The sequence below is a fragment of the Bubalus kerabau genome, chromosome 3, assembly GCF_029407905.1.
Source record: "Bubalus kerabau isolate K-KA32 ecotype Philippines breed swamp buffalo chromosome 3, PCC_UOA_SB_1v2, whole genome shotgun sequence".
NCBI classification, from domain to species: Eukaryota; Metazoa; Chordata; class Mammalia; order Artiodactyla; family Bovidae; genus Bubalus; species Bubalus kerabau.
In genome coordinates this window covers 84,382,348-84,408,628 of record NC_073626.1, presented here as the reverse complement: position 1 = coordinate 84,408,628, position 26,281 = coordinate 84,382,348, and the positions used below count along the sequence as shown (strand labels likewise).

Sequence of the window (26,281 nt, the reverse complement as noted above, 5' to 3'; positions counted from 1 at the left end):
GCATAAATATCTGAATGAACACACTCAGATTCCCTTACTCAACAATCTGAACTGGAATATATTAAAAGAACAAGAGAATTGGTGTTTAGTGTTGAGGTTTTCAAAATAAAATAGAAGATGTTATCTCAGAAATAAAACTGTATGCAGTTAAGAATACTAGAAAGCAGAAAATATAGAAACAGAGGAAGCTAGTCAATGGAAGGACTTGGAGCAAATACTCCCCCACAGAAGTATAGCTACCAAAATTGACATTGAGACTCCATGAGGTCACTGAGAGGTAAATGAAAGTAGCCAGACTTTTTAAGAAAGTCTATTTTGATTTGTTCCTTGTTACAGATAGGATTGCCATGCTGAGGTTTGATGGCTTAAGATACCACCTCTCCTTGGTAGTGCGTATTGTGCAAGCATCTTTGTAAAATGAGTTTGTTCTCCCAACTCATGTGTCTCTAGCAAAGGCATTTCAGGTATTGTGTTGGGCTAGTATGGAAGAGAATGTTTTGAATACTTATTCTGTTAATTCTTCTAAGCCACAGATCTAAAGCGTTATTTGTCTATCTTATAGAGCCAATCTAAGACGGGCTTTACATTACAGGGTAACATAAGAATCACTCCTTAATTTTAGTTTTATAAACAAAATTAATAAGGAAGTGGGACATGTGAAAGCTAGCAGTGTAAAGGATTGCTCCTGAATGTGAATGGGGCATTGGCCAGATTTTAGAGTGGGTCAAATTGGGAGAACACGGAGGTGAAATGACCTGGACCTAAGTAGTGGCTTTCCACCTTGGCCTGTGTGTGCATCTCCAGTTTTCCACAGTTTACACTGTTTACTACCCATGGTCTCTTTGGTTGTGAGATCATTTATTATGATTCCTACGCTATCATTTTTCTTAGGGTAGAGAAGTATTTCTTGATACCTTTGTTACAAATAACAGGAGAAAAATGAGAGGACTGAGATGATTTTATTATATCTGATCCTCTTTACTTGTTGAAATTAACTGCCATTGTAAGAATTTGTGTTTGCAACCACTGATTATCATCAGAGTTACTTTATGGCTATGAGGAAATTATTACTCTCAGAGGCCTAATGGCTCATCTAAATTGATATTAACAATTTTTAAAAAATGTATCAGGCTACCTCACACTGGCTTTCAGTGACCATGTTGATACAAAGAATGAAGAGGCTCAAATTAATATTTTATCCAGCAAAAGATTTAGGGACTGTGATTTAGCCTGTATAAAATTTATTCAGCCAGCCTCCATGGTACAGGATTCCAGAATTCCCTGTAGCTCCGCTGAACTGACTGGAAACACAATAAGGCATCTAAATTCTGTAGGTACAGCCGTTCCTAGCAACCAATTTGATTTTTGACGGACAAAGAGCCCCAGGAAAGTAGACGCCTTTGTACCTGAGCAAAAAAGAAATCCCAAGCAAGATAGACATGCCCTAATCAGTATGCTCTGGGTATGACAGCATGCAAGTGAGTGATCTATTTCGTTCTGAACCTTGGCTCTGTCAATGACAGAACACGATTTACTAGAACAAATCAAATAAATGTATTTGACTCCTGTTTTGACATTTCAAAACGCTGAACCATATTTCCTTATGCAGCCCTCTGATTTCACATTTTTAATTTTGACTTTTTCTTACAAAATACTCTTGTCAGAATGAGAATGCAAATAGCAATGAATCAGGGTAGAAATACTTTCGAACATTGTGGAAAGAATTATTTCTGCATGGATATGATAGTCTGGCAGATGTGGTGCAAAAAATTACAGCCCTCCCCGCCACCTCCAAAGAACGACTTGGAGACCTAGACTGTGCAATCAGTGGTCAGATGTTTCAGTACTCTGTTGTTCCCATGCTCGTTACAGTTACATGTGACAGTGCTGCAGCGATCAGTGGAATTTCCAAGGGGAGGTTGGAGGAAATTGATGGCTCCTTACCCTGCTCCTCTGTGCAGGAATCTGACGATGAAGTTTTTAGCTGTGACAGTGTTGATAGCGTCAATCCATCCACTTCTAACCATTTTACTGGTGAGTATCTGAGGCTGTATTTCAGATTGTACTCTAAATTGTGTTGTATGGTCGATTCTTGGAATTTTTATCTGTATCCATTGGCTTATATTTGCCCCTCAGCTGTTTATCAAAACAGACTTAATTTGTAAACCATGATACCATTTGGGTTCATTAACTCTCAGTAGTCTACTCCTGTTTATCTCTGCAGAGTGAGTGAGTATGAGAGGCAGAAATGAGTCCAAACTAAGGTAAGCAAATAGCAAGTGAAAATAATTCCCTGTGTGTCTTCAGCTTTCTGAAGCAGAGCCATCCTTTTGAAATCTAAATCACTCGAGCTCTTTTGAACGTGTAATACTGGCTAATGAGTTGTGGAATATTTGCAGTACTGAGTACAAAACATTCACTTCCAGTGTGAGAAAATGATGTTTGTTTTTAAAAGAATGCTACTCCGAAATGAAAGCCTTGGAAACCCTAAGATTCTGTAATTGTTTGAACACTGGTTAACCTCAAACCAAAGGCCAGATTCATGCACTACAGTAAATGTAGCTTTCTACACATATATGGGCTTCCCAAGTGGTTCAGCAGTAAAGAATCTGCCTGCCAATGCGGGAGACACAGGAGACATGGGTTTGATTCCTGAGTCAGGAAGATCCCCTTGAGAAGGAAATAGCAACCCACTCCAGTATTCTTACCTGGAAAATCCCACGGACAGAGGAGTCTGGCAGGCTACGGTCCATGGGGTTGCAAAGAGTCAGACATGACTGAGTCACTGAGCATACATACGTACATATATACTTCTCCTATGCTGTTAATGTGAACAGCATCATTTAATTTAGTGTGATAGGTTCAGACTTGAAGTTGTAGCCATTTTAAGTTGCATTCCTTGTGACAGATGCTCATATGAAGACTTTGAAACAGGCAAATCTTTTCTAACATATCCATGTCCATTCAACACCATGTGATTTTAAAATTATTTTTTAGAAGAGTTAGTATCATTCAAAGAAAAACTAAAAAAAGTCAGTAAAAGCCCCTTAAGTTCACCCTGACTGGTATAAATTTCTTTTTAAAGGTGCATTCCTTAAATAAAAGTAAAAATTATACAATACAAAAGAGAAGTTTTTTCTTTTCCACAATAGTATTTCCTAGAATTATTTTTGTAGGGCATTTGTGTTTGGGTTTTTTTTTTTTTTAGCTCACCAAAGAAAGAAAGAAAGGGAAGTCACTCGGTCATGTCCAACTCTTTGCGTCCCCAAGGACTGTAGCCCACCAGGCTCCTCCATCCATGGGATTTTCCAGGTGAGAGTACTGGAGTGGGTTGCCATTTCCTTCTCCACACACTGACATTTATACAATGTGACCCCTCTAATTCCATCTTTAAACTTCTTCTCCCCAACCTCCAAGAATTCAAAAAATCGTTTGGTTTTCATGAATTCTCCATCATCACTGTTAGAAGGATTTAAAATAAAAATAGGTAAAACTTTATAATAATGTTTAGCCTCTGTATTATTTATCTCTTGACTAAAGTAAAACTTAGTTTTAATGAACTTGTACAAAGTATAAAAGAGTAGGGAGAAGATAAAGGAACACCCAGGCAAAGGGAGAAAACGATAGCTGTTTGGAGACTAAGATTCTCAGGTTACAAAGGGAAGTTAGATTTATTGGGGGATACGTTTTGTTTGAAATTTATCAGTACCTCCCTGTCATCCATGGTGCCTGGAAGAGCACTGAACACTGAATAAGGCTTGAAAGTTAAAGTGAAGTCACTCAGTTTTGTCCAATTTGTGACCCCATGGACTGTACCCTACCAGGCTCCTCCGTCCATGGGATTTTCCAGGCAAGAATACTGGAGTGGGTTACCATTTCCTTTTCCAGGGGATCTTCCCGGCTCAGAGATCGAACCCAGGTCTCCTGCATTGCAGGCAGATTCTTTACCGTCTGAGCCACCAGTGAAGCAAATGATACTTAGACTCCTATATTGGTGAATGGATTAATTTTTAGACAATTTTTATACTTTCTTGATAAATAAAAATTATATATAGTTAATCTGCACAACTGGAGAAGGCAATGGCAACCCACTCCAGTACTCTGTGCCTGGAAAATCCCATGGACAGAGGAGCCTGGTGGGCTGCAGTCCATGGGGTTGCGAAGAGTTGGACACAACTGAGCGACTTCACTTTCACTTTTCACTTTCACACATTGGAGGAGGAAATGGCAACCCACTCCAGAGTTCTCGCTTGGAGAATCCCAGGGACGGAAGAGCTTGGTGGGCTGCCGTCTCTGGGGTTGCACAGAATCAGACACGACTGAGGCGACTTAGCAGCAACAGCAGCAATGTGCACATGATATTTTAATACACATATGCATTGTGAAATGATTACCACAGTCAAACTAATAAACATTTTCATCATCTCACATAATAACTTTTTTTCTTTTTTGGTGGTAGTGAGAACCTAAGATCTACTCTCTTGCCAGTTTCAAGAACAAAATACATTATTTTTATAATTTCAGACAAATTTTTTAAAACTGGAGAGAAAGAGTCCCTTGTCCTTCAAAAAGCAACTGCTACTGCTGCTGCTAAGTCACTTCGGTTGTGTCCGACTCTGTGCGACCCCATAGAAGGCAGCCCACCAGGCTCCCCTGTCCCTGGGATTCTCCAGGCAAGAACACTGGCGTGGGTTGCCATTTCCTCCTCCAATGCATGAAAGTGAAAGTGAAGTCGCGCAGTCGTGTCCGACTCTTAGCGACCCCATGGACTGCAGCCTACCAGGTTCCTCCATCCATGGGATTCTCCAGGCAAGAGTACTGGAGTGGGGTGCCATTGCCTTCTCCCAAAAAGCAACAGTATGCATTTAAATTCAAGACTCTCAGAACACTATTAAATACCTTCTGTGTGTCCCTTGAGAGCGCTTATTCTGCAAGTCACAGAGAATGGCAGGGTCTCCTAGTATTTCTCAACTCGTTCCCCTTTAGCCATTTCTGAAAAACACCACCAACCTAGAACCTCTTTCTTTGAGATCCTCCTCCTCTAGTGCAGTGCAGCATTTTCCACACGATTTTTTTTAAAGCCTGCAGCATGCTTAAACCCCCTCCCTGGTGTCTGTGCTTCTCCTAAAGTTACAAATTGACTCTCTCCTGGAAAAATCAATTTCAGGCCTTCTCTATGCAAGGTGCCTATTGATTTCTATAGCTTGTGAGTTCACAAAGTACCTATAATGTTCGTTTAAACACCATCCGCTCTTACAATTGCAGTTCAAGATACTTTCCAGATGAAAGTGATGTTCTGGTGGTTTAGAGGGGTTTGAAAAATTATAGGTCAGGCACTAGTTATGAGCACCTGAACAGTTCCCTGGAGGGTAAAAGTTTGAGTGGAGAGTGGTTTTATTTTGATGAAATAAACTATTTGATAACTATTTTGCTATCTGGTCCCAACTTTTCTGTTTCATCACCATGGCACAAGTCTGTGGAGAAGGAGACATCTACTGTGTACAGAGACGGCAGGCTAGTAAAGAAAGCAGCTGCGACGTTTGATTAGCTTTTTCAGCATTTTGTTGCAAATTTTCAAGGGTTTTGAGGGAAATATTTACTGATACTCCTCTGTAAGGAAACAGAGATAGGCATCATTGAACAACTTGTAATTGAATGTGTGATCAAAACTCTGATTTGGGATAAACAGTGGGGAGGAGGGGCCAAAAAGAATAGATGGAAATGTAACAGTAATGGGGGGATTTCTTGTTTTCTGTGGGTTATTCTCAGCCTGATCTCCAGTACAAAACTGGAGATTATTTTATAAAATTGGACAATTGAGGAAGAAATTCCATTTTAATTTTTTTAGAGGATCCAATGATCTTTTATATGAGTAAGACAAAAAAAAATTAGTACTGACAACCCTCATTTTGAATTCAAAGAATTTTAGAACTAGTAGAGCCTTTGAGAACATCTAGATAGACGCCCTTATTTTACAGATACGGAGACCGCAGCCAAGGGAGATTAACTTGACAAGAATCCAGATGTGAGACAGCGGCAGAGAACTTTATTGTAGATCCCTAGAGGGTCGGCCTTTCTCTCGACTGTGCTGCTCTCTAACAGGTCTGTTTCGTCACTATTTAAGTAGAGGACCCAAATCATCAAGTCAAAGACATGCTTTATCTTTTGTGCCATCTCCTCTTAGAAACAGAATGAGCACATCTTTTGGTGAAGGTAATTGGCTCCTCATCTTCTGTTGCCTTTTTTTTTAAAGTTGGCTTTTATAGAAAGCATGATTTCCTGGCTGTAATACAATATCGGGGATGAGTTTATGAATAAATTCAATGAGCCTAAAGAAATACGGGACAGAGAATTCAATTTGAGTGTGAATGAACAATTCCTCTTCCTCTTTCTGTGACAGGGCAGACTGTTGAGACTTTGTGTGTCCCTGACAATGATGGAAATATCTTAGAGCAAACATGTTTTATGTTTACATGAATGAAATTGGTTTGTCTTGGTGACATAATGCTACTTGTGATAATGTGAAAATATTACGATGAAAGTAGGTGAGATGCAGTTTGCAGTGTGCATCTTCAACAGCAGCTAACAAATAGAAGTTTCTTTGATTTACTTAGAAATAGAACCCTGTGCATTCCATTTTTGCCAGAAGGGTGAATGGTCATCCTTGATTCCCTGAAGAAAAAAAAGATAATGATACCCTTCCATCCCTTGAACTCCAGGACCCTACATTACTTGTTCAATAATTCAAGACTTCAGAAACCCACTTACCTTGCATTTCAATGAGACTCAGTCACATCTTCTGACTAAATGCAGTAATTATATTGTTTTACTGGTTAGGTAAAGAATTGGCTTTCATATTTGCCTGTTTTAAGCCCTGAAAAACTTAAATTTGACTTTAAATATAAAAACACAATTAGACCAAGTTTCAAATGAAATTTTATATGTCTATATCATAGTAAATCTAGGAAAACAGCACATCACTTGTGGTTTTAACTCTCAGTTAGGTATTATAGAAGCTCATTATAAAGATAGTTCTGGTGGTGTTAATGTACTATTTCTCACGTCATTCAAGGGATAAGACCCTATTAGCGTGAAATCCAAAATAGAAAACTATAGAAAAATCTTCCATTTTCTCACATCTCTTTTTTACTCAGGATATCTATAGATGCAATTGATATTGTAGTGGTATTTCACGAACAGTACGAGAATTAGAGTTGAATTAAATAGTAAAGACACCACCTTTACATTACTGATCATAATATTTTTGTCTGACAATATAATTTTTTTACAAATATTTCTTACAGTATTTGAGTTTTTAAGTTTCTTGATAAGAATCATACTTTGATTTTGGGGTCATCCAGAGTGATCATGGGCAATAAAGAGATGACTATCGAACTGCGAAATATTGTGACTTGAAAAATGGATCCACATGAATTTAGGTGATTAAAATTCTACTAATCATTCTATTAACAATGGTTCTACTAACCATTCAAAGTCTTAAGACCTTTTGGCTTTGGTTCTATCACCAGAGGTTGACTGGCATTCTACTTGTTGTTTATGATGGTGATGATAAAATCATAGTGCCTGAAGCAAATGTCCTTGTGTTTCTCAAAAGATTTTAAAATTCATCATGCAAATCAGGCAATCTGATGCTTTCTGACAGCTCGAGGGAAGTATATTTGTGTGCATGTGAATGCAAAAAAGAATTAAACCTGGTTCTGCTTAAAAAAAAAAAAAAAAAAAAAAGCCAGTTGCTATTTCTGAATTGGCTGCAATATTTAACCATTTCATTCTGAAAAGAACTTGTTTGTACTTTGAAAATGTTGCTTCTTCTTTTTTTTTTTTTTTTTTTTATGTTTCTTCTTTTTTGTCTGAACCGTTTGGAAATAAACTGGGAATGTGTTAGGGCCACAGAATTGTTGTACCATATGTTTTATATGTTCAGCTGCAGTGATCTGGCATGAACTATAATAGTTAAATGTCTGAAATTTACTGATTCTATTGAGAATTAGATTAAGGTTAAAATGACAGTTTTTAAGCATAATGAAGAAAGGGCAATCATAATAAATATAGCAAAACATAAATATTTTATTTTCAACCAAGGATCAATACTTAAAAACTAGAAAGGCATTTTCTTTGAATGGTGTTTATTTTCAGGTAGGGAGGTATTTGTAGTGAGATAAAATTGAAATGGATACTCAATTTTTTGCATTTGGTTTTATCTCATCTCACAAGTATTATAATAATGGAGTGGTAATAAAGATTTATGTAATTTATAACTCTAGAAATCTGTATGAAATATTATGAAATTTGATTTATATAATGAACTATTAAATCATTTTAAGATCCTTCATGGATATCTGCAGTGGTCTTAGCATGACAAAAAATAGAAATGAAAACCTAAAAACAAATTCTATCAAAATGATTATCAAAGCACTGTGAAAGCTGGTAAAGACTGCTTCACCAAATACTAAAAGCACTAGATATTTCTGGCTGAATTACAATAGTGGGTCCCACTAATTGTGATGTTTGGAGGCTGAAATGCATTCAGTAGTATATATTTTTAGGCTCAATGATAATGTTAGTGGATATAAAAATTGTACATATTTTAGTTTTAAATAATATTAATAAATTACTTTATTCATGAAGACTACTTAACATATTTCATTTTAAAATTTGCACTAATGCCTACAGTTTTCTACATTAAAAAAAATGTATATATTTTGAATCTTAACAATCCCAGCATTTGGGGTATTTAATTCCATCTTTGAGGAAACTTGTTTGGAAGAAATAAAGACTATTAATTTTAAACACAGTTAATTTTTCTAACTTTTTAGCCTGTTGTATTTCACAATTTCTCCAAAAGTGTTGCCCCTTATCTTCTTGCTATGTCAGCTGTGAGTTTTTGCTGTTTGCTGTTTCTATGGCAACCATTATGTTGGCTTAGAGTAGTACATATTTCAGATATATACATTCATAATTCTAGACACACATACACACACTCACTTTTAGAACTTTTTACTTACTAACAGAATTGATGATTAATCTAACTATTATGATGGTCATTAATCAGTACTAAAATACTATGCTAAGATCATGGCTGCATAAAACATATATCATGTATTTGGCCTAGATTTAAAAAAAAATATATGCATAAAGCTAGAGGAACTGCAAAAGCAAATCAAGGAGTAAACTTAACTAAAATTTACAGATACTAACAAAGAAGCGTATATATTTTAAAAGTCCTCTCAAAATGAGATATTTTGATGATAAATTAAAGAATGAATGAAATTCAGGATAACAACCTAAATAAGAATTGTTATTTTCAGCAGAGCAACTCTTACTTTTTTTAGCATTCACTAGTTTTGCAGCTAGAATATGGAAACTGTTGGAATTTATAATTGCAATATTTTAAGTTCCTTGATGTTAAGAACTGTGTCTTTTATTTCCCCCACATTGTTGTTGTTGCTGTTCAGTTGCCCAGTTGTGTCCAACTCTTTGTGAGCCAATGGACTTCAGCACACTAGGCTTCCCTGTCCCACACCATCTCCTGGAGTTTGCCCAAGTTCATGCTCATGACATCAGTGATGCCTTCCAGCCATCTTATCTTCTGATGCCCTCTACTCCTTCTGCCCCCTATCTTTTCCAGCATCAGGGACTTTCCCAATGAGTCATTTGTTCATCAGAAGACCAGAATACTGGACCTTCAATTTCAGTATCAGTCCTTCCAGTGAATATTCAGGGTTTATCTCCCTAAAGATTGACTGGTTTGATCTCCTTGCTGTCCAAGGGACTTTCAGGAGTCTTCTGTAGCACCGCATTTCAAGGGCATCAAGTCTTTGGCATTCTATCTTCTTTACAGACCAGCTCTCACAACCATATGTTCCCCACATTACTTAATGTTAATAATCATAATAGCAAGCTTTATTAAGCATTGCCATTTGCCAAGTATTGTACTAGATGTTTTAAATAAATTATTATTATCATTAATATTATTTTGAGTTTCATTATAGAATTTATTTTCCAGAGGCTGCTTTTTTTTTGACCACACTCAGTGGTTTATGAGATCTTAACTCCCCAACTAAGGATCAAACCCCTGTCACAGCAGTGAATGCACCCAGTCCTAACCACTAGGTCACCAAGTAATTCCCCAATTATTTTGATTCTTTTAATACATGGTCCTAAATAAATTTATTTTTGTTTGGTATGTTCATGACTTTTTCTAAAACGTACATGTCTTAATTGATCAAATGATTTCTGTCATCTTAAATGTGAAATGAGTGAACTAAAACAGGCTAACTGTATAGAAATTATTGGGTTGGCCAAAAAAGTTCATTCAGGTTATCCCATAAGATATTACAGGAAAACCCGAGTGATCTTTTAGGCTAACCCAATGATTAAGATTGCTGGATACAATTTAGGGTCTTCTTCAATGGGTACAGACCCATGTGAAAAATGTTTTTATATCAGATGTTCATGAAGTTTCCAACTATGCATATAATATTGTCAGTATAAATGAAATCACTTTCCAAACTTCCTACATAGTTTTAAATTTATTAATATCAATATCAGAATTCAATATTTTAAGATGAGAACACTGACATTTTTAATAAATATATTTAAAGTTTATTACTTAAAAATAAATATTAAAAAATTTAGCTTTAATTTTTGCAATATTTTCCCTACAGTGAAAAATTTTAAAGAAACTATATACTATGCAATTGTTTAAATAATATATGGAACACTGATACAATAGATTACCATGTGGCCACTAAAAAGAATTGAACAAATGTATCCATTGACATAAAAATATATTCAAATTAATAAATACTTCACATTAATTGCAAAATTATTTTGCAGATTCATCCGATTTGTAATATATCACACATGAGGTATGAAAGCAATAAGATCTAGAAACAGAAAGGGAAACACATATTTTCTATTGTTGCTGTTGTTCAGTCACCCAGTCGTGTCTGACACTTTGCAATTCCGACTCCAGCACACCAGGCCTTTCTGTCCGTCACCATCTCCCTAAGTTTGCCCAAGTTCATGTCCATTGTATTTTTCTATAGAAACAGAAAATCTTAAGTTTTCTCTGAATAGTGGCATGGGTAATTTAAATTATCTATATATTTCTCAATATTTCACGATTATATGTTTTCTCAATTTATATTAATTTATTTTAGTTTAAGACTTAGTGTCTCCATTCATTACAATAGCTTTCTAGAATTTTTCACTAATACAATTACTGCTGCTATAACATGCTTATAATTTTTTCCCTAAAATAGAAATCATAGTTCAAACGTATCATTTTAATTGCCCTCCAGAAAGCTTTACCAATTCATGTGCTCACTTCTAGTAACTAAAGTAATCCCCCTAGTTAGTTACCAGACTAACTAGGCATTTTTTTTTCTCTCTCTGTGCATATATATATACCTGGCCAATTTGGTAGGTAAAGACTCATATTTCCTTAATGCTTTCACTTGAATTTCTCTGAATAGTAGAAAGCAAATTATTTACGTTATTTATTTACCCTTTTTTGTGTGTATAAGTGGTCTACTTTAGTTCTTTTTTATCATGATTTTCTCTTTCATTATTTTATATTAAGTATTATTACATTAACATTTATGTGATAATATCCTTCCTATTTTGTCACTGGTCTTTCAACTCTGTTTATGTTTGCCACAGAACTGTGTTATGTGGACAAATATACTCATGGATTTGGCTTTTAAGAAATGTTAAGATCTCAGCTCCCAAGATTAATTGCATACAAATAATCTCCTCTAAAACTTTTACAGATTTCTATTAAAAATTTAGATCATTGGATCAATTGAAAATTGTGATGGCATACTGTGTAAAATAGACAATTTTTTTCAGTTTTTCTAAAATCATATATTGAGTAATATAATATTTGCTATTTGAAGGTCTGTCCTCCTCTTGAACCAAATTCTAATATACAGTAGGATCAGTGTCTATAATTTTCCATTTCATCATCTAGATGGCTATGCCTAAACCAACAATACTGACTCTGTAGTAAGTTTTATCTCACATAAGAGTTCCCAATTTTCCATAACTCACTACTATAAACAGAAACACAGTATATTATTATACTCTGTAAGAACTCTATTAGTTCAGTTCAGTTCAGTTCAGTCACTCAGTCATGTCCAACTCTGCAACTCAGTGGACTGCAGCACACCAGGCCTCCCTGTCTGTCAACAACTCCCAGAGTTTACTTAGACTCGTGTCCATTGAGTCAGTGATGCCATCCAACCATCTCATCCTCTTTCATCCCCTTCTTCTCCTGCATCAAGTGGCCAAAGTATTGGAGTTTCAGCTTCAGCATCAGTCCTTCCAGAGTATTCAGGACTGATTTCCTTTAGGATGGACTATTGGATCTCTTGCAGTCCAAGGGACTCTCAAGAGTCTTCTCCAACACCACAGTTCAAAGCATCAATTCTTCGGTGCTTTCTTTCTTTATAGTCCAACTCTCACATCCATACATGACCACTGAAAAACCATAGCTTTGAATAGATGGACCTTTGTTGGCAAAGTAGTGTCTTTGTTTTTTAATATGCTGTCTAGCTTGGTCATAACTTTTCTTCCAAGGAGCAAGCATCTGTTAATTTCATGGCTGCAGACACCATCTGCAGTGATTTTGGAGCCTAAAAAAATAAAGTCAGCCACTCTTTCCGCTCTTTCCCCATCTAGTTGCCATGAAGTGATGGGACCAGATGCCATGATCTTAGTTTTCTGAATGTTGAGTTTTAAGCCAACTTTTTCACTCTCTTCTTTCACTTTTATCAAGAGGTTCTTTAGTTCTTCGCTTTCTGCCATAAGTGTGGTGTCATCTGCATATCTGAGGTTATTGATATTTCTCCCATCAATCTTGATTCCACCTTGTGCTTCATCCAGCCCAGCATTTCTCATGATATACTCTGCATATTAGTTATTCTCACATAATTATTATTTGAATTTTATAAGAATTGTCAAACTACGAAACAAACCATGGCATTGGAGTTACATTACGTGCTATGCCATTGGAGTTACATTACATTTATAGGTTAATTTGAGCCACAAGGCAAATTGACATCTTTACAATTCCATTCCAGGAATACCAGATATCTTTCCATATTTAACTGTCATTCTACCCACAGAAGAGTTTTGTGCATTTCTTCTTGCAGTGCATTTTTTTGCTGAGTCTCTAAGTTTTAAAAATATTTTTATACCTATTAGAGACTTTGAAAAATAATCCAATTTTTATTCAAACTTCTAATATGATGAGCTAAAAAATATTTTTCTTAATATTAAAATCATTGTTGCCTTGTGTATGAAAGTGAAAGTCACTTAGTGGTGTCTGACTCTTTGTGACCCCAAGGACTATACAGTCCATGGCATTCTCTAGGTCAGAATACTGGAGTAGGTAGCCTTTCCCTTCTTCAGAGGATCTTCCCAACCCAGGGATCAAACCCAGGTCTCCCACATTACAGGCAGATTCTTTACCAGCTGAGCCATAAAGGAAGCCCAAGAAAACTGGAGTGGGTAGCCTATCCCTTCTCCAGCAGATCTTCCCAACCCAAGAATCAAGCCAGAGTCTCCTGCATTGCAGGTGGATTCTTTACCAACTGAGCTATCATGGAAGCCCACCTTTGAGTCTACTTTAAATAAAATGTGCTTCCCAGGTGGGGCTAGTGGTAAAGAATCCAGCTGCGAGTACAGAGGACGAGGCAACTCACGTCAGTATTCTTGCCTGGAGAATCCCGTGGACAGAAGAGCCTGGTGAGCTACAGTCGGTGCAGTCGCAAAGAGTCAGACATGACTGAAGCAACTTAACATGCATGAACACAAGAGGTCCTTAAAAATGTTCAAGGTTATTTTAAAAATCCACTTAAAAATGTTCCATTGAAAGAAAACAAAGCTGAAAGCATCACTTATCCTGATTTCAAACTATATTACAAAACCATACTAGTTAAAGCACTATGATACTAGGATAAAAACACAGAACAATGGAACAGATTAAACACCCCTAAGATAAACTCAGGCATGTTTGGCCAACTAATATTTTACAAGGGAGTCAAAAACACTCAATTAAGAAAGGATAGTCATTTAAAGTATCATTTTAAGTAAATGATACTGAAAAAACTGTATATTCACATAACAATAAAGATACTGGACCCCTGTCATATACAATTCACAAAAATTAACTTGAAATGGATCTAAGGTTTAAATGTAAGGTGAAACTGCAAAACTCCTAAAGGAAAACATATGGGAAAATCTCTCTGATGTTCGTCTTGGCAATGAATTTTTTGAATATGACACTAAAAGCACAGGCAACATAAACAAAAATCAACAAGTAATACTATACCAAACTAAAAAGCTCTGCACAGCAAATAAAATGATCAACAAAATGAAAAGCAATCTATGGAAAGGAGAAAGTATTTGCAAATAATATATCTGATAAGGAGTTACTACCCAAAATATATAAGAAACTCATGAAACTGAATAATAAATGATCCATTAAAAAAATGGGCGAAGGATGGAATAGAATTTTTCTAGACATATAAGGACCAACAAGTTCATGAAAAGATGCTCAACTTCAGTAATCATCAAGGAAACGCAAATCAAAATGACAATGAGAAATCACCTCACACTTGTTAGAATAGCTGATATCAAAAAGACAAGAGATAGAAAATGTTGGGGGGAATGTGGAGAAAAGAAACCCTTGTACACTACTGGTAGGAATGTAAACTGGTACAGTCCAGTGTAATTTACATTACATTGGAATGTAAATTGGTACATTTAGGAATGTAAATTATTTTCCATAGGTTTCCAGGAACCTATGGAAAACAATATGAGGTTCCTCAAAAAATTAAAACCATATTGCCACTTCTGGGTAAATGCCCAAAGGAAATAAAGTCATATCTTTAAAAAAAAATATTACACCCTTTATGTTCACTGCAGCATTATTTGCAATAGTCAACCTGTGCCCATTAATGGATGGATGAATAAAGAAGTTATGGTGTATGTGTATATATATATATATATATATGGAGAAGGCGATGGCACCCCACTCCGGTACTCTTGCCTGGAAAATCCCATGGACAGAGGAGCCTGGTGGGCTGCAGTCCATGGGGTCGCTAAGAGTCGGACACGACTGAGCGACTTCCTTTTCACTTTCGTGCATTGGAGAAGGAAATGGCAACCCACTCCAGTGTTCTTGCCTGGAGAATCCCAGGGACCAGGGGAGCCTGGTGGGCTGCCGTCTATGGGGTCGCACAGAGTCGGACACGACTGAAGCAACTTAGCAGGTGGCTCAGCTGGTAAAGAATCTGCCTGCAATGTGGGAGACCTATCTTCGATCCCTGGGCTAGGAAGATCCCCTGGAGAAGGGAAAGGCTACCCACTCCTGTATTCTGGCCTGGAGAATTCCAGGGACTCTATAGTCAATTGGGTCGCAGAGTTGGACACGACTGACTGACTTTCACTTTCATGAGGACAAAGTGATTAAATCAGTTAAATCAGGGGAATAGTAAAAAGATAAAGTATAGACATTGCTTAATGTGAAAGAAGGAAAAGCTAGAAATATTAGTTTTTAATACAAATAAATAGATATAATGGTTTGTTGAGTCTCCTTTATCTGTTCTGCAAATGGGTTAAAGGATGAATCATCCACTTTATTTATAAAGTCTTCAACATTGGGGTATGATAAAAGGAAATAAAACTGCTCTGTTTAGAAGCCCACGTATTGTAGCTGCAGATTAATTTTAAATACATTTTTGTTTCTTTGTGGCCATTTTTTGTTTTGATAGCCTCCATCTGGTATTGATCTGCATTTTTTTGTAGTCTGCTTACCAGGCACAAATCAGAGAAATCAACTAGTTCTTCTATCTTAAAAAGCTGGAAGAAATTTCCTTTTTTAGATTTCTTTCCTTCTTTTTTTATTTTGGTATTTAAATTCTCTAATTTAAAATATGACGTTAACTGAGGACCTATCAACACAATCACTTTCACTTAATTTCTCTTACTGGTAATAAATAACTATATCCGTTTTTTAATTGCATTTCTTACTGGTAATACTTGGCATTTGTCCTAGCACTTCTTTAAAATATTCAGTTAATAGTCATGGTTATGTTAGTCCGGACTTTTTATTGCTTGTGAAAAAAGCTCTATGCGATCTGGCTTAAACGAAAAAGAGATATCTTAGTTCATGTAACTGAGAGAGACATGGGTGAGATCATATCAGGCAAAAATGGTTCTAGGGCTCAAATAACAACCTCAGTGCATCCTCCCACCCCCATGACTTGGCTCTGTTCTCACTATAGGAGGGCCTTACTTTCTCCCACTGCATATGGGGTTATGAGTTTCCCTTAAGATCTATGAAAGATATCTGCCTACATGTAGACATACATAGCTTCCTAGCACTATATTCTTGAAGACAAGAAGCTGTCTCTTCCACCCCTGGCTCCAGTAGTTTAGGTGGTGAAATAGCTCATGTCTTCATAGTGTGTCAACTATGTACTCGTTTGTATTCATTCTCTGTCCTTTCTCTGAAAATTGCATTTCCTGATTGCTTGTCTACTGACTTCCCTGAGTGTGTGCACACGTGCTAAGTCGCTTCAGTCATGTCTGACTCTTTGCAACCTTGTTGGAATGTAGCCTGCCAGGCTCCTCTATCCATGGGATTCTCTAGGCAAGAATATTGGAGTGGGTTGCCATGCCCTCCTCCAGGGAATCTTGCTGACCTTGGGATTGAACCCACATCTCTTACATTTCCTGCACTGGCAGGTAGGTTCTTTAATACTAATGCCACCTGAGACCACTGATTTCCCTACAAAATGCAAAATTGAAGTTCATATGCCCATTTAATAGATGAAGAAACTGATGTTAAGTAAACTGATGTGCCCAAAGTCACAGAAGTAAGAAAGATGAAAACATAAAAATGATGGCAACCTCTGTTTTTTGGTACTCCAGAATCTAAGCACTTTTTCTAACAATGTCATGCCAGTAATACTTTTCTTGAACTGCACTGAATCTTCATTTGTCTACTCTTATTAGTAAATATCTCCACTCAAGTTTCATTCATTGTTCACTTTATGGTAAAATCTCTTTATTATTAAGTCATCTATCATGAAGTGTATCAAGAGATAGATCTGTAACAAAATTTTCTCATATAATATCTAGACTGTATCCCTCTTTTCTTCATCCTCACATTATACCTGACATTAGCAGGGTGTGCTCCTTCATGTTACAAGCAGACCGATTTGGGGACAGATTAATTACATAATTATATATCCCCCATATCTGTCTGCCACTACATGCATTGCTTCTGAAATGTGGAAAAAATATGTAAAAACATTAAGTACTAACTAGGTTCTGGGCACTTTCTACAGGGAAATATTGGTGAGGCTTCTTACATTTTATAGTGGCAGAGAAGATAAGGACACATTCTTATGTAACAAATTGGTGGGTTTTTTTCTCATTTCTTTTGAGAGAATGGAAGTTATCAGGGCAGTGCGAGCAAGCCTTCGAGACTTTATTTTGGCATTCCTACCCTGCAGAATAGTAACCCTGCGTGGTTTCCATGAGAAAGAATCTAAATAATTAACGTAGATACTATAGACTGCTTCATTAACTGAAAGTGGAGGGAACAAATGCTGTAAAGATCTTCCTCTTTCATTCCTGTCAGTGGATGCTGCTTTTTCTTTTTTTAGGTTTGATTTCTATTTTCTGCAACTGAGCATGAAAGTACACTGACTAACATAGTCTGTAATTTAACTGTGTTCCTAGGACCATCTGTAAGAATTTAAGCACTTCCTGGGAATCTGATCAATTCTAGCAGCCTTTCTCTATTTTCTCTGTAAATTTAAGAGCCCTTCAATTAATTTTATATTTAAAAGTTGGTTTCTGCTTGAAAAAAAAATGTGGACCCAATATCTAAAAACCGTTCTGTGCTTCAAAATTGGTTTTGTTGAATAATTTTCTATTATGCAGACACATATGCATTTTTATGTGAAGTCATAAATATCATATCACACAATTTGTTTAATGTAAGGGAGATTTGTTCCTTCTCCCCTATTCATTGATTCAGTCATTTATTTATATCAGTATTGACTCATAGATATTTATTTTATTCTTTGGGTTATAATCTAATACTGTCATTAATTTTTCTTGCTTAAATTATTCCAACGTTGACCGCTGAGAGTTCTTTTGGGTCAGTTCTTATGTCCTTCTGACATGATTGTGCCTCTTTTTTTCCTTCCCTTTCTTACTTTTCATCACTGTAAGATCCTTCAAGTTCATCTGATATTTACCTGCCCCAATCCTAGAATTAGCCATTTCTCAAAGAAGTTTTTTTATTACCAGTCATTGGGTAAATGGTGATGCAACTTAGTGAAATGGGAAAGACTGGAGGAAGGGGAGGAAGCCTGGAGTATGTTACCTTCCTTCTCAATTTCCTTCCTTCCTACTCCCTTCCTTCCTTCTATCTTTCTTTTGTTATTATTACTATTTTTAATATGTTAAATTTGAAAAGCCTATTAGCCATGTAACTGTACCTATAGAGTAGATAGTGAGTATAAGAATCTAAAGCTCAGAGAAGAGGTTCAGGCTACATATCTACATTTGGGATTCACGAATAAATAGTAGCATTTAAAGACATAGGACCAGGTCTGCTTTGCTAGAGTCACATAGAAGAGTCTCAAAGTTCAATTCACAAGAGGCTTTAGAGGTTAGGTATAATGGAAGAAATCAGACAGAGAAGTTAAGAAAGGGCAGCAAATGAAGAGAAAATCCTACCTTATGTGTGGTATCCTACAAACCACGTAAAGGAAGAGGTCAATACAGGAAATCTGAGTCAAGCTCTCTTGAGATATTAAGGAAAAAAAATGACTGACAATTTACCATTGGATTTGGTAATATTCAAGCTCACTGATAACCTTTATAAATGTTATTTCAATGGAACTGCGAAAATTAAGCCTAATTTGGGGGAGTTCAATGTAAAATTACATCTGAGAAACAGAAAATACCTTCCTTTGGGAAGTTGCTACAAATGGAGTAGAGAAATAGGTGATAGTGAGATGGGGAAACTGATGGAATGGGACTTTATTTTTAAGTTTGGAGACATTACAGCATATTCACAGACAAATGGAAATAATCCAGTAAAAAGAGGGGGAAATGATGATGCAGAAGAGAAAGGGGATTATTAAAATGGCAAAGACCTAGCACTGGTGAGAGAAAGTGAAATCCAAAGCTTAAGAGAAGGAAATCACCTTAGGTGGGAGAAAGAACAGTTTCTCCATCACAACAGGATCGAAGGTTGACTCCATGTGTACAAGTGTTAGGAGTATACACAATATGGTGGTAAGAAGGGGAAACTGAATAGGGTTTTTTTCAATTTTCTTAGAAGCAATATCATAAACTGAGTTGGAAAAGATGGGAAGAAATGTTGGACAGTTGAAAAGAAGTAAAGATGCCTTTTGTGGTATAGAGTTGAAGCATGAATTAATAAGGGAAATGTAACAAGACTGTCAGACACTGCTACTGCAGACCCACTTGCAAGAGCCTACATTTTCTCTAGTCATTATCATCTGTTCAGCTATGAGAGGCTGAAACTATGTTCATAGTAGGAAGAGAGATGAGTTTAACTAGCCATTTTTGTCACATTTATTTGAAGAAGAAAGGGAAAAGGCCATCATGGTGAGTGGATATGTGAGGGAGAGACCGCAATGATGAATAATGGACCCTAAATTCAGTAAGTGGGGAAATGTGAATGTGAGTGGGATGAGAAAAAAATATGTAGAGGTCAAGAAACTTTCTTGTTGATGAAGTGTATGATTTATTGGAGACTTTTACTGTAAAGATTCTTTAAGGCTTCCCTGCACCCTATTGATGCTATCTGCTCTTGTGATGGTGGAATCTGCAAAATATTTTCAATCTCTTTTATGATAATCTGCCAAGTCAAGTTTGCACCTGTTCTTAGGTCAGTCTTGCTAACTTACAATTTTCTTGGAATTTATCTACTTCTTTGGGTTTTTTAATTTTTACCTAAATTTTCACCCAAATTTTATTTTGGCTCTTGCAAATTCCTAGTAATTATAGTTATGTCTTTCCCCATTCTTTAAATAGAGATCTATCTGAACTATTTCAGAGATTTGTTTTGTACGCTTGAGAGCACAGCTGATTGAGTGGAAGAATCCCATGGTGAACCTGATATATAAATATCCTAACTAGGACTGATTTAATTTGTTTCAGTAACTCTTGCCCACTTTTACTGAAATAGAATGACTAAATACTATTATAATCTTAGAAAGTTCTTTGGTCATATGATACTGTTCACTATAGTTCAGCACATGTTAGGAAAAATGGATTAAGGCTACATGTATTTTGATAATTGTACTTTATCAGGTGTATGTAGGTACAAAATTGAAGTGGTATTGTTACTTAAAAAATAAATCTAAATAGAGTCAATGTGATTTTCAGTGGTATTTTATTGTCTTTAAAAAAAAGAGGGCCAAACTGTATATGACAGATTGGTGTTTCCTGCTAGATTCCTTTGTCCAGGAAGTTGTCCTTCAGAGTGAAAGATGCTTTTGCTGGTTGCAGGTATATTAAATACACAATACTGTGTTTTGAGATGCAGTTGCAAATGTAACTAAACTGTTGCACCAAACTTACAAGTTGTATTATTACCTTAGAAGCACAGAAAAGACAATTCACATTTCTTCACTTGTGTTCATAGAATATTTCCTTTTGACATATTGAAACTGTGATATAAGCCAGGCTCCTAGATATGTAGACGTGATCAACTTGAGGATCTCAAACTCTGTGATCCTTGGAGAAACAAGCTTAGTTTGAAAAATCCCCACACAATTGCAAGAAAAATAAAAATTTTAAGGATGGGAGCAAGTTAAAAGAGTGTTATAAGCAAGTTATATCTCATCCTATCTAAGCACTGAATCACCCACTAAAAACAACACAAACTGATCTTATAGCTCAGTCAAGGCTACCACTGAGATGTGACCTTCAATGACCTCAGTGAAGTCTAGCATGGCTATTGATTAAAACATGCATCAAGAGCTTGGTGCATCACTGACCTGCTAAAGGTACCATTTAGAGAAAATGTTGACAAATATGGGAGAATTCTTTGACCCTCGCTTGCCACTCCGAATGGCTTCTGGGATCTTAGGCTGATTTACAGTAATATGTATGGGCAACCAAGAAGCCACAGGGCCTAGAACTAGAAGAGGTGGTATTCACCTTCCCCCTGCAATATTGCAAAACTTTCTGTAAATAAAAAACGGTTCTCAGAGAATTTCTCAATTGAACCCCAGGTATGAGGAAAGACCAGATGTGAACTGTAAGTATTAGGTGCACGTTTTAAAATAATAATGTAGGTTTATGTCAGTTTGTTTTTCATGGAACTCATAAGCAGAAACTGAGGTTCTTTAGATGAACACAACATTTATATTAGTATACATGCTCCATTCCATCAATGCCACCCTCCTTGAATATTTTTCATAGTTCCTGAGATAGTTATATGTATCCACAAATCAGTCCCAGATGTCACTTGTCATTCTTAAGGCTGCCCATGGGATTGCAATTTCATTCACGAAAAGTATAACAGGCTACACTAGGGGGGGATCCTACTTAAGGCATGATCACATCATAGACATAGGATTTCAGGAAAGTGGCAGTTCCCATAGATGTGGGAATGTAGATGTGCCTACAGGGCTTCCAAAGGAAGACCAGCAGCCTCTGCATCTTCCTGGGTTATATCATCTAGGTGGTATTCCTCTACACATTGCCTGGGTCTCAAGTGAGTGCTATTGATTGATGGATCCTAGCTCCACCCCTCTTGACATTCTTTCTCACTTGTGGACACACACTTCTTCACACAGTCTCACGCAGCCGGTGTCTCCTAGTCACATCCAGAGAGCCAAGGTACTGAACTGGAATTGTTTCCAGATTCAGCCACTGCACACTGTGCCCAGAACTGGTGTTGATTCTCATATCTCCAGGTCTTAGAACATGACATTGAATATGACTTATTCTTCTAAAATTATTTTACTTTTGTGATGACTTCCTCTCAGGAACTTGACTGACCTGAGTTAGGATCAATCCTGCCCATCAAATTTACTTTTACATTCTTAACCTTCAAACAGATCAGAGTTTGAGTCCATTTTTTTTTTTTTTTTTCCCATCACGGAGGGTTCCTTAGCCTCAGTCTGAATTATAGGTTAATTACAGGTATGTAATTTTCACTTCGGTTCAGTTCAGTTGCTCAGTCGTGTCTGACTCTTTGTAACTCCCATGGACAGCAGCATGCCAGGCCTCACTGGCCATCACCAACTCCTGGAGTTGACTCAAACCCATGTCTATTGAGTCAGTGATGCCATCCAACCATTCCATCCTCTGTTGTCCCCTTCTCCTCCCACCTTCAATCTTTCCCAACATCAGGGTCTTTTCAAATGAGTCAGTTCTTCGCATCAGGTGGCCAAAGTATTGAAGCTTCAGCTTCAACATCAGTCCTTCCAATGAACACTCAGGACTGATCTCCATTAGGATGGACTGGTTGGATTTCCTTGAAATCCAAGGGACTCTCTAGAGTCTTCTCCAACACCACAGTTTAAAAGCATCAATTCTTTGGCGCTCAGCTTTCTTTATAGTCCAACTCTCACATCCATACATGACCACTGGAAAAACCATAGTTTTGACTTGATGGACCTTTGTTGGCAGAGTAATGTCTCTGCTTTTGAATATGCTATCTAGGTTGGTCATAACTTTCCTTTCAAGAAGTAAGCATCTTTTAATTTCATGGCTGTAATTACCATCTGCAGTGATTTTGGAGCCCCCCAAAATAAAGTCTGACACTGTTTCCATTGTTTCCCCATCTATTTCCCATGAAGTGATGGGACCAGATTCCATGATCTTTGTTTTCTGAATGTTGAGCTTTAAGCCAACTTTTTCACTCTCCTCTTTCACTTTCATTGAGTGGCTCTTTAGTTCCTCTTCACTTTCTGCCATAAGGGTGGTGTCATCCGCATATCTGAGGTTATTGATATTTCTCCCGGCAATCTTGATTCCAGCTTGTACTTCATCCAGCCCAGGATTTCTCATGATGTACTCTGCACCAATATTTTTGCTTTACTCTATAGACTACCTTAAATGACTACAGAAAGTCTTGTATTTATTTGGTTGTAAAATGCAATTATGCTTTAAATTTCAATTTTTCCAACAGGTAGTCAAAAAACACAGTCTTTTCCTTTAGAGTTAGCTACACATGACAAATATATGGTAGCCCTCCTGTTTGTGCGATAGGGAGAACCGAACTAGGTAGCAATTTCTCCACTTTTTTTTCCCTCTTGATTTGTTTTTATATTTAAGTTTCCCCACTTTTTTATAGAAGCAAAAATTTATTTTATTTTTAGGATAAAATCTTAATGATACCTCAATACATAAAAATGACATTTAAATAATACGGGATTCATTTTCATTAACAAGAAAATTAGAGTTGAGATTATAAATGACATTTATAGACAGATTCATTTCAGCATCTAATTTATTTTTAGTATTTGATTTTAATTTCAGGTAAGTTTTTAAAGTCTGTATTCAATGGACACATTACAAACAGGTACAGCTCTGTTGGCATGCTTGCTCGTTGGTTCTTAGTTGCTTGACATGCAATCTAGGATGTGTATCATAACAGAGAAGACAGTTATTTTCTGAAATATTCCTCAAAATAAGTGCAAAGGTGATGTAAATTATTGCTTTAGTGGTCTTCAGTATGTCATCATGTTATGCATAATATTCTTAACATTTAAATGTCTTAAAATTGAATTTTGAATCTATCTTTCCAAAATTTCTCATTCTTCTGCTGAATCTGGGCTTTCTCAGAAGCAAACTGAACTCAATTATCTCTATTAACTCTGTAATTCTAACCACAATTTGATAACACTATGCTACTGTTGTGTGTGTTCTAAAGCTATTTAAAATGTATATCCATGAAGATACACATAAAGTTTAAACAGAGAAAGAGGCTCCTAGAGACATAATTTTCTTAAGACAACTTTTTTTCTCAAAGATTTTTGCAGTTTTAGGCTTGTTTGAATGACATCAGCATAAGTTGTTTGCTGTCTATTTCTTCATTCAATAATCCATTTGTAGTCCTTTTACATTAGCTATTGTTACTGGCTATGATCAGTGATAGTTCATTTCTGGCTGTTGTGCAAACACAACAAATGAACCACAGTTCACAAGTTTCTCTACATCGTGTTGCAGGAAAAAGTTTACATTTGTATATGGACTTAATGATTTATCTTATTAGGATGGAAAGTTTGTTAGTTCTTTAGAAAAAGTGATTGTATATGATACATTTTAGTCTGGAAAAAGTAAAAGCATTTAATTACTGCCAAGATTTTATCATCTCTTTAAATTATTTCACTAATCCTAATAAATATTTATTGTGAGTTTCATCACCTATCTAGCTACAATATTTTGGCTGGTTTTCTTGTTTATTTTTGTTTCTTGAAGATATGAATCTCTGGAGACTAGAAAGTTATTTAAATTTAGTGTGATGTTGATTGCTAAGATTAAGTGCCTTTAATTGTTTTGTCCCTAGTAACAGTTGTTGATTGAATAACAGGTAAACAAATGAATGAAAGCGTATGAATGATTAGAAATTTACTACATTCTTTTAAGATGGATATTCTTTCTGCATTAATTTATATACAGTATGATCATTCAGTTCTAAATTTAATACCTTATTTTTATATTCCAAGAATCCTATTGATTTTTCTCTGTGTTACATTTACACCTTGTTGTCAACTTTACTTCTTAAAAATATAACCTTATATAACATATTGAAGCATGTTTTCTTTTTTAAGGAAAAAATAAGGAGATATCAACAGACTGAAAAGATGTTTTCAGAGGCATAGCGTCTTCAGGAAGATACTGGCATTCATGAGATCTCAAGGTTAGTATACATTATCCTTTTCATAGTTATACAGATCTGGGATGTAACTGTAACACTGTTCCCCATGCTGTTACTGCTAATGTGTAATTGGATAATAAGGAAAAATGCTCTTATATAAAATACATATAATTAAATGATCTCTTTAAGATTTCAGGAAATTCATTTATACTAAAAATATATCATTTTATTTAATTGGGGATAATTACAAGAATTTTTTTTTAGTATAGAATTCATTTTTTATTAAAATTTTCTTTACTTTTTTAAAGGGTAACACTGTTAGGATAAAAATAAACATTATGCATTCCTATACATTTTTATTTTGAATTTGTAAAGGTATGTATACCTATTTAGCAAATTTTTAAATTTCTTTTGTATCTTATGTTACTGCATACACACATATACACACATTGTTTAGGACCGCTAAAGAGCAATCCTTCTAAAATTCTTAGAACCTCATTCCCTGACTTTCCCAAGTACAGTAAAAAAAATTTACTTTCGTCAAAAAGTGTGACCTCAATAAAATGACAGTTGGTGTGAATGAGCAAGAGGATATGTGAGGAATTTTCCAAGTTGTTTACAGTCATAAATCTAGAAAAGCAATGCAAAATAAGCCCGCTCTTATTAAATAGCTTCAGTTCAGTTCAGTCACTCAGTCATGTCCCACTCTTTGCGACCCCATGGACTGCAGCATGCCAGGCCTCCCTATCCATCACCAACTTCTGGAGTTGACTCAAACTCATGTTCACTGATTCAGTGATGCCATCTAACCATCTCCTCCTCTGTCATCCCCTTCTCTTTCTGTCTTCAATCTTTCCCAGCATCAGGGTCTTTTCAAATGAGTCAGTTCTTCTCATCAGCTGGCTAAAGTATTGGAGTTTCAGCTTCAGCATCAGTCCTTCCAATGAATATTCAGGACTGATTTCCTTTAGGATGGACTAGTTGGATCTCCTTGCCGTCCAAGGGACTCTCAAGAGTCTTCTCCAACACGAAGTTCAACACAAGAATTCAATAATAAACAGATTGTAGTAATAAATGAACATAAAGTATTCATTTGGAAATTTGAGTTACAATGTAGGTTAAAAATGGTTCATTCTGATGGGATAACTTGAGAAAGTGGATAATTTCTGACTACTTTGTATTGTGGGGACCCAGTGTCAAATATTAATAATTTTAAATGAAATATATTAATGATTCTTATTTATTTTTGTTTGTGTGTTTATTGAGGTAACATTGATTTATAACATTATATAAGTTGGATATGTACATTATATTTCTGCTTCTATATACAACATAGCATGCTTACTGTAGAAAATT

The 26,281-nt window shown here is 36.0% G+C and overlaps 1 long non-coding RNA gene across 1 annotated transcript; it reads left to right on the top strand.

Annotated features, from left to right (window-relative positions):
• The first annotated feature begins 1,880 nt into the window (after positions 1–1,880).
• Positions 1,881–26,067, top strand: LOC129647704 (uncharacterized). The gene is made up of 3 exons (XR_008712449.1): positions 1,881–2,034; positions 24,879–24,967; positions 25,786–26,067. It is a non-coding gene; the product is annotated as an uncharacterized LOC129647704 (long non-coding RNA).
• Positions 26,068–26,281: the final 214 nt, after the last annotated feature.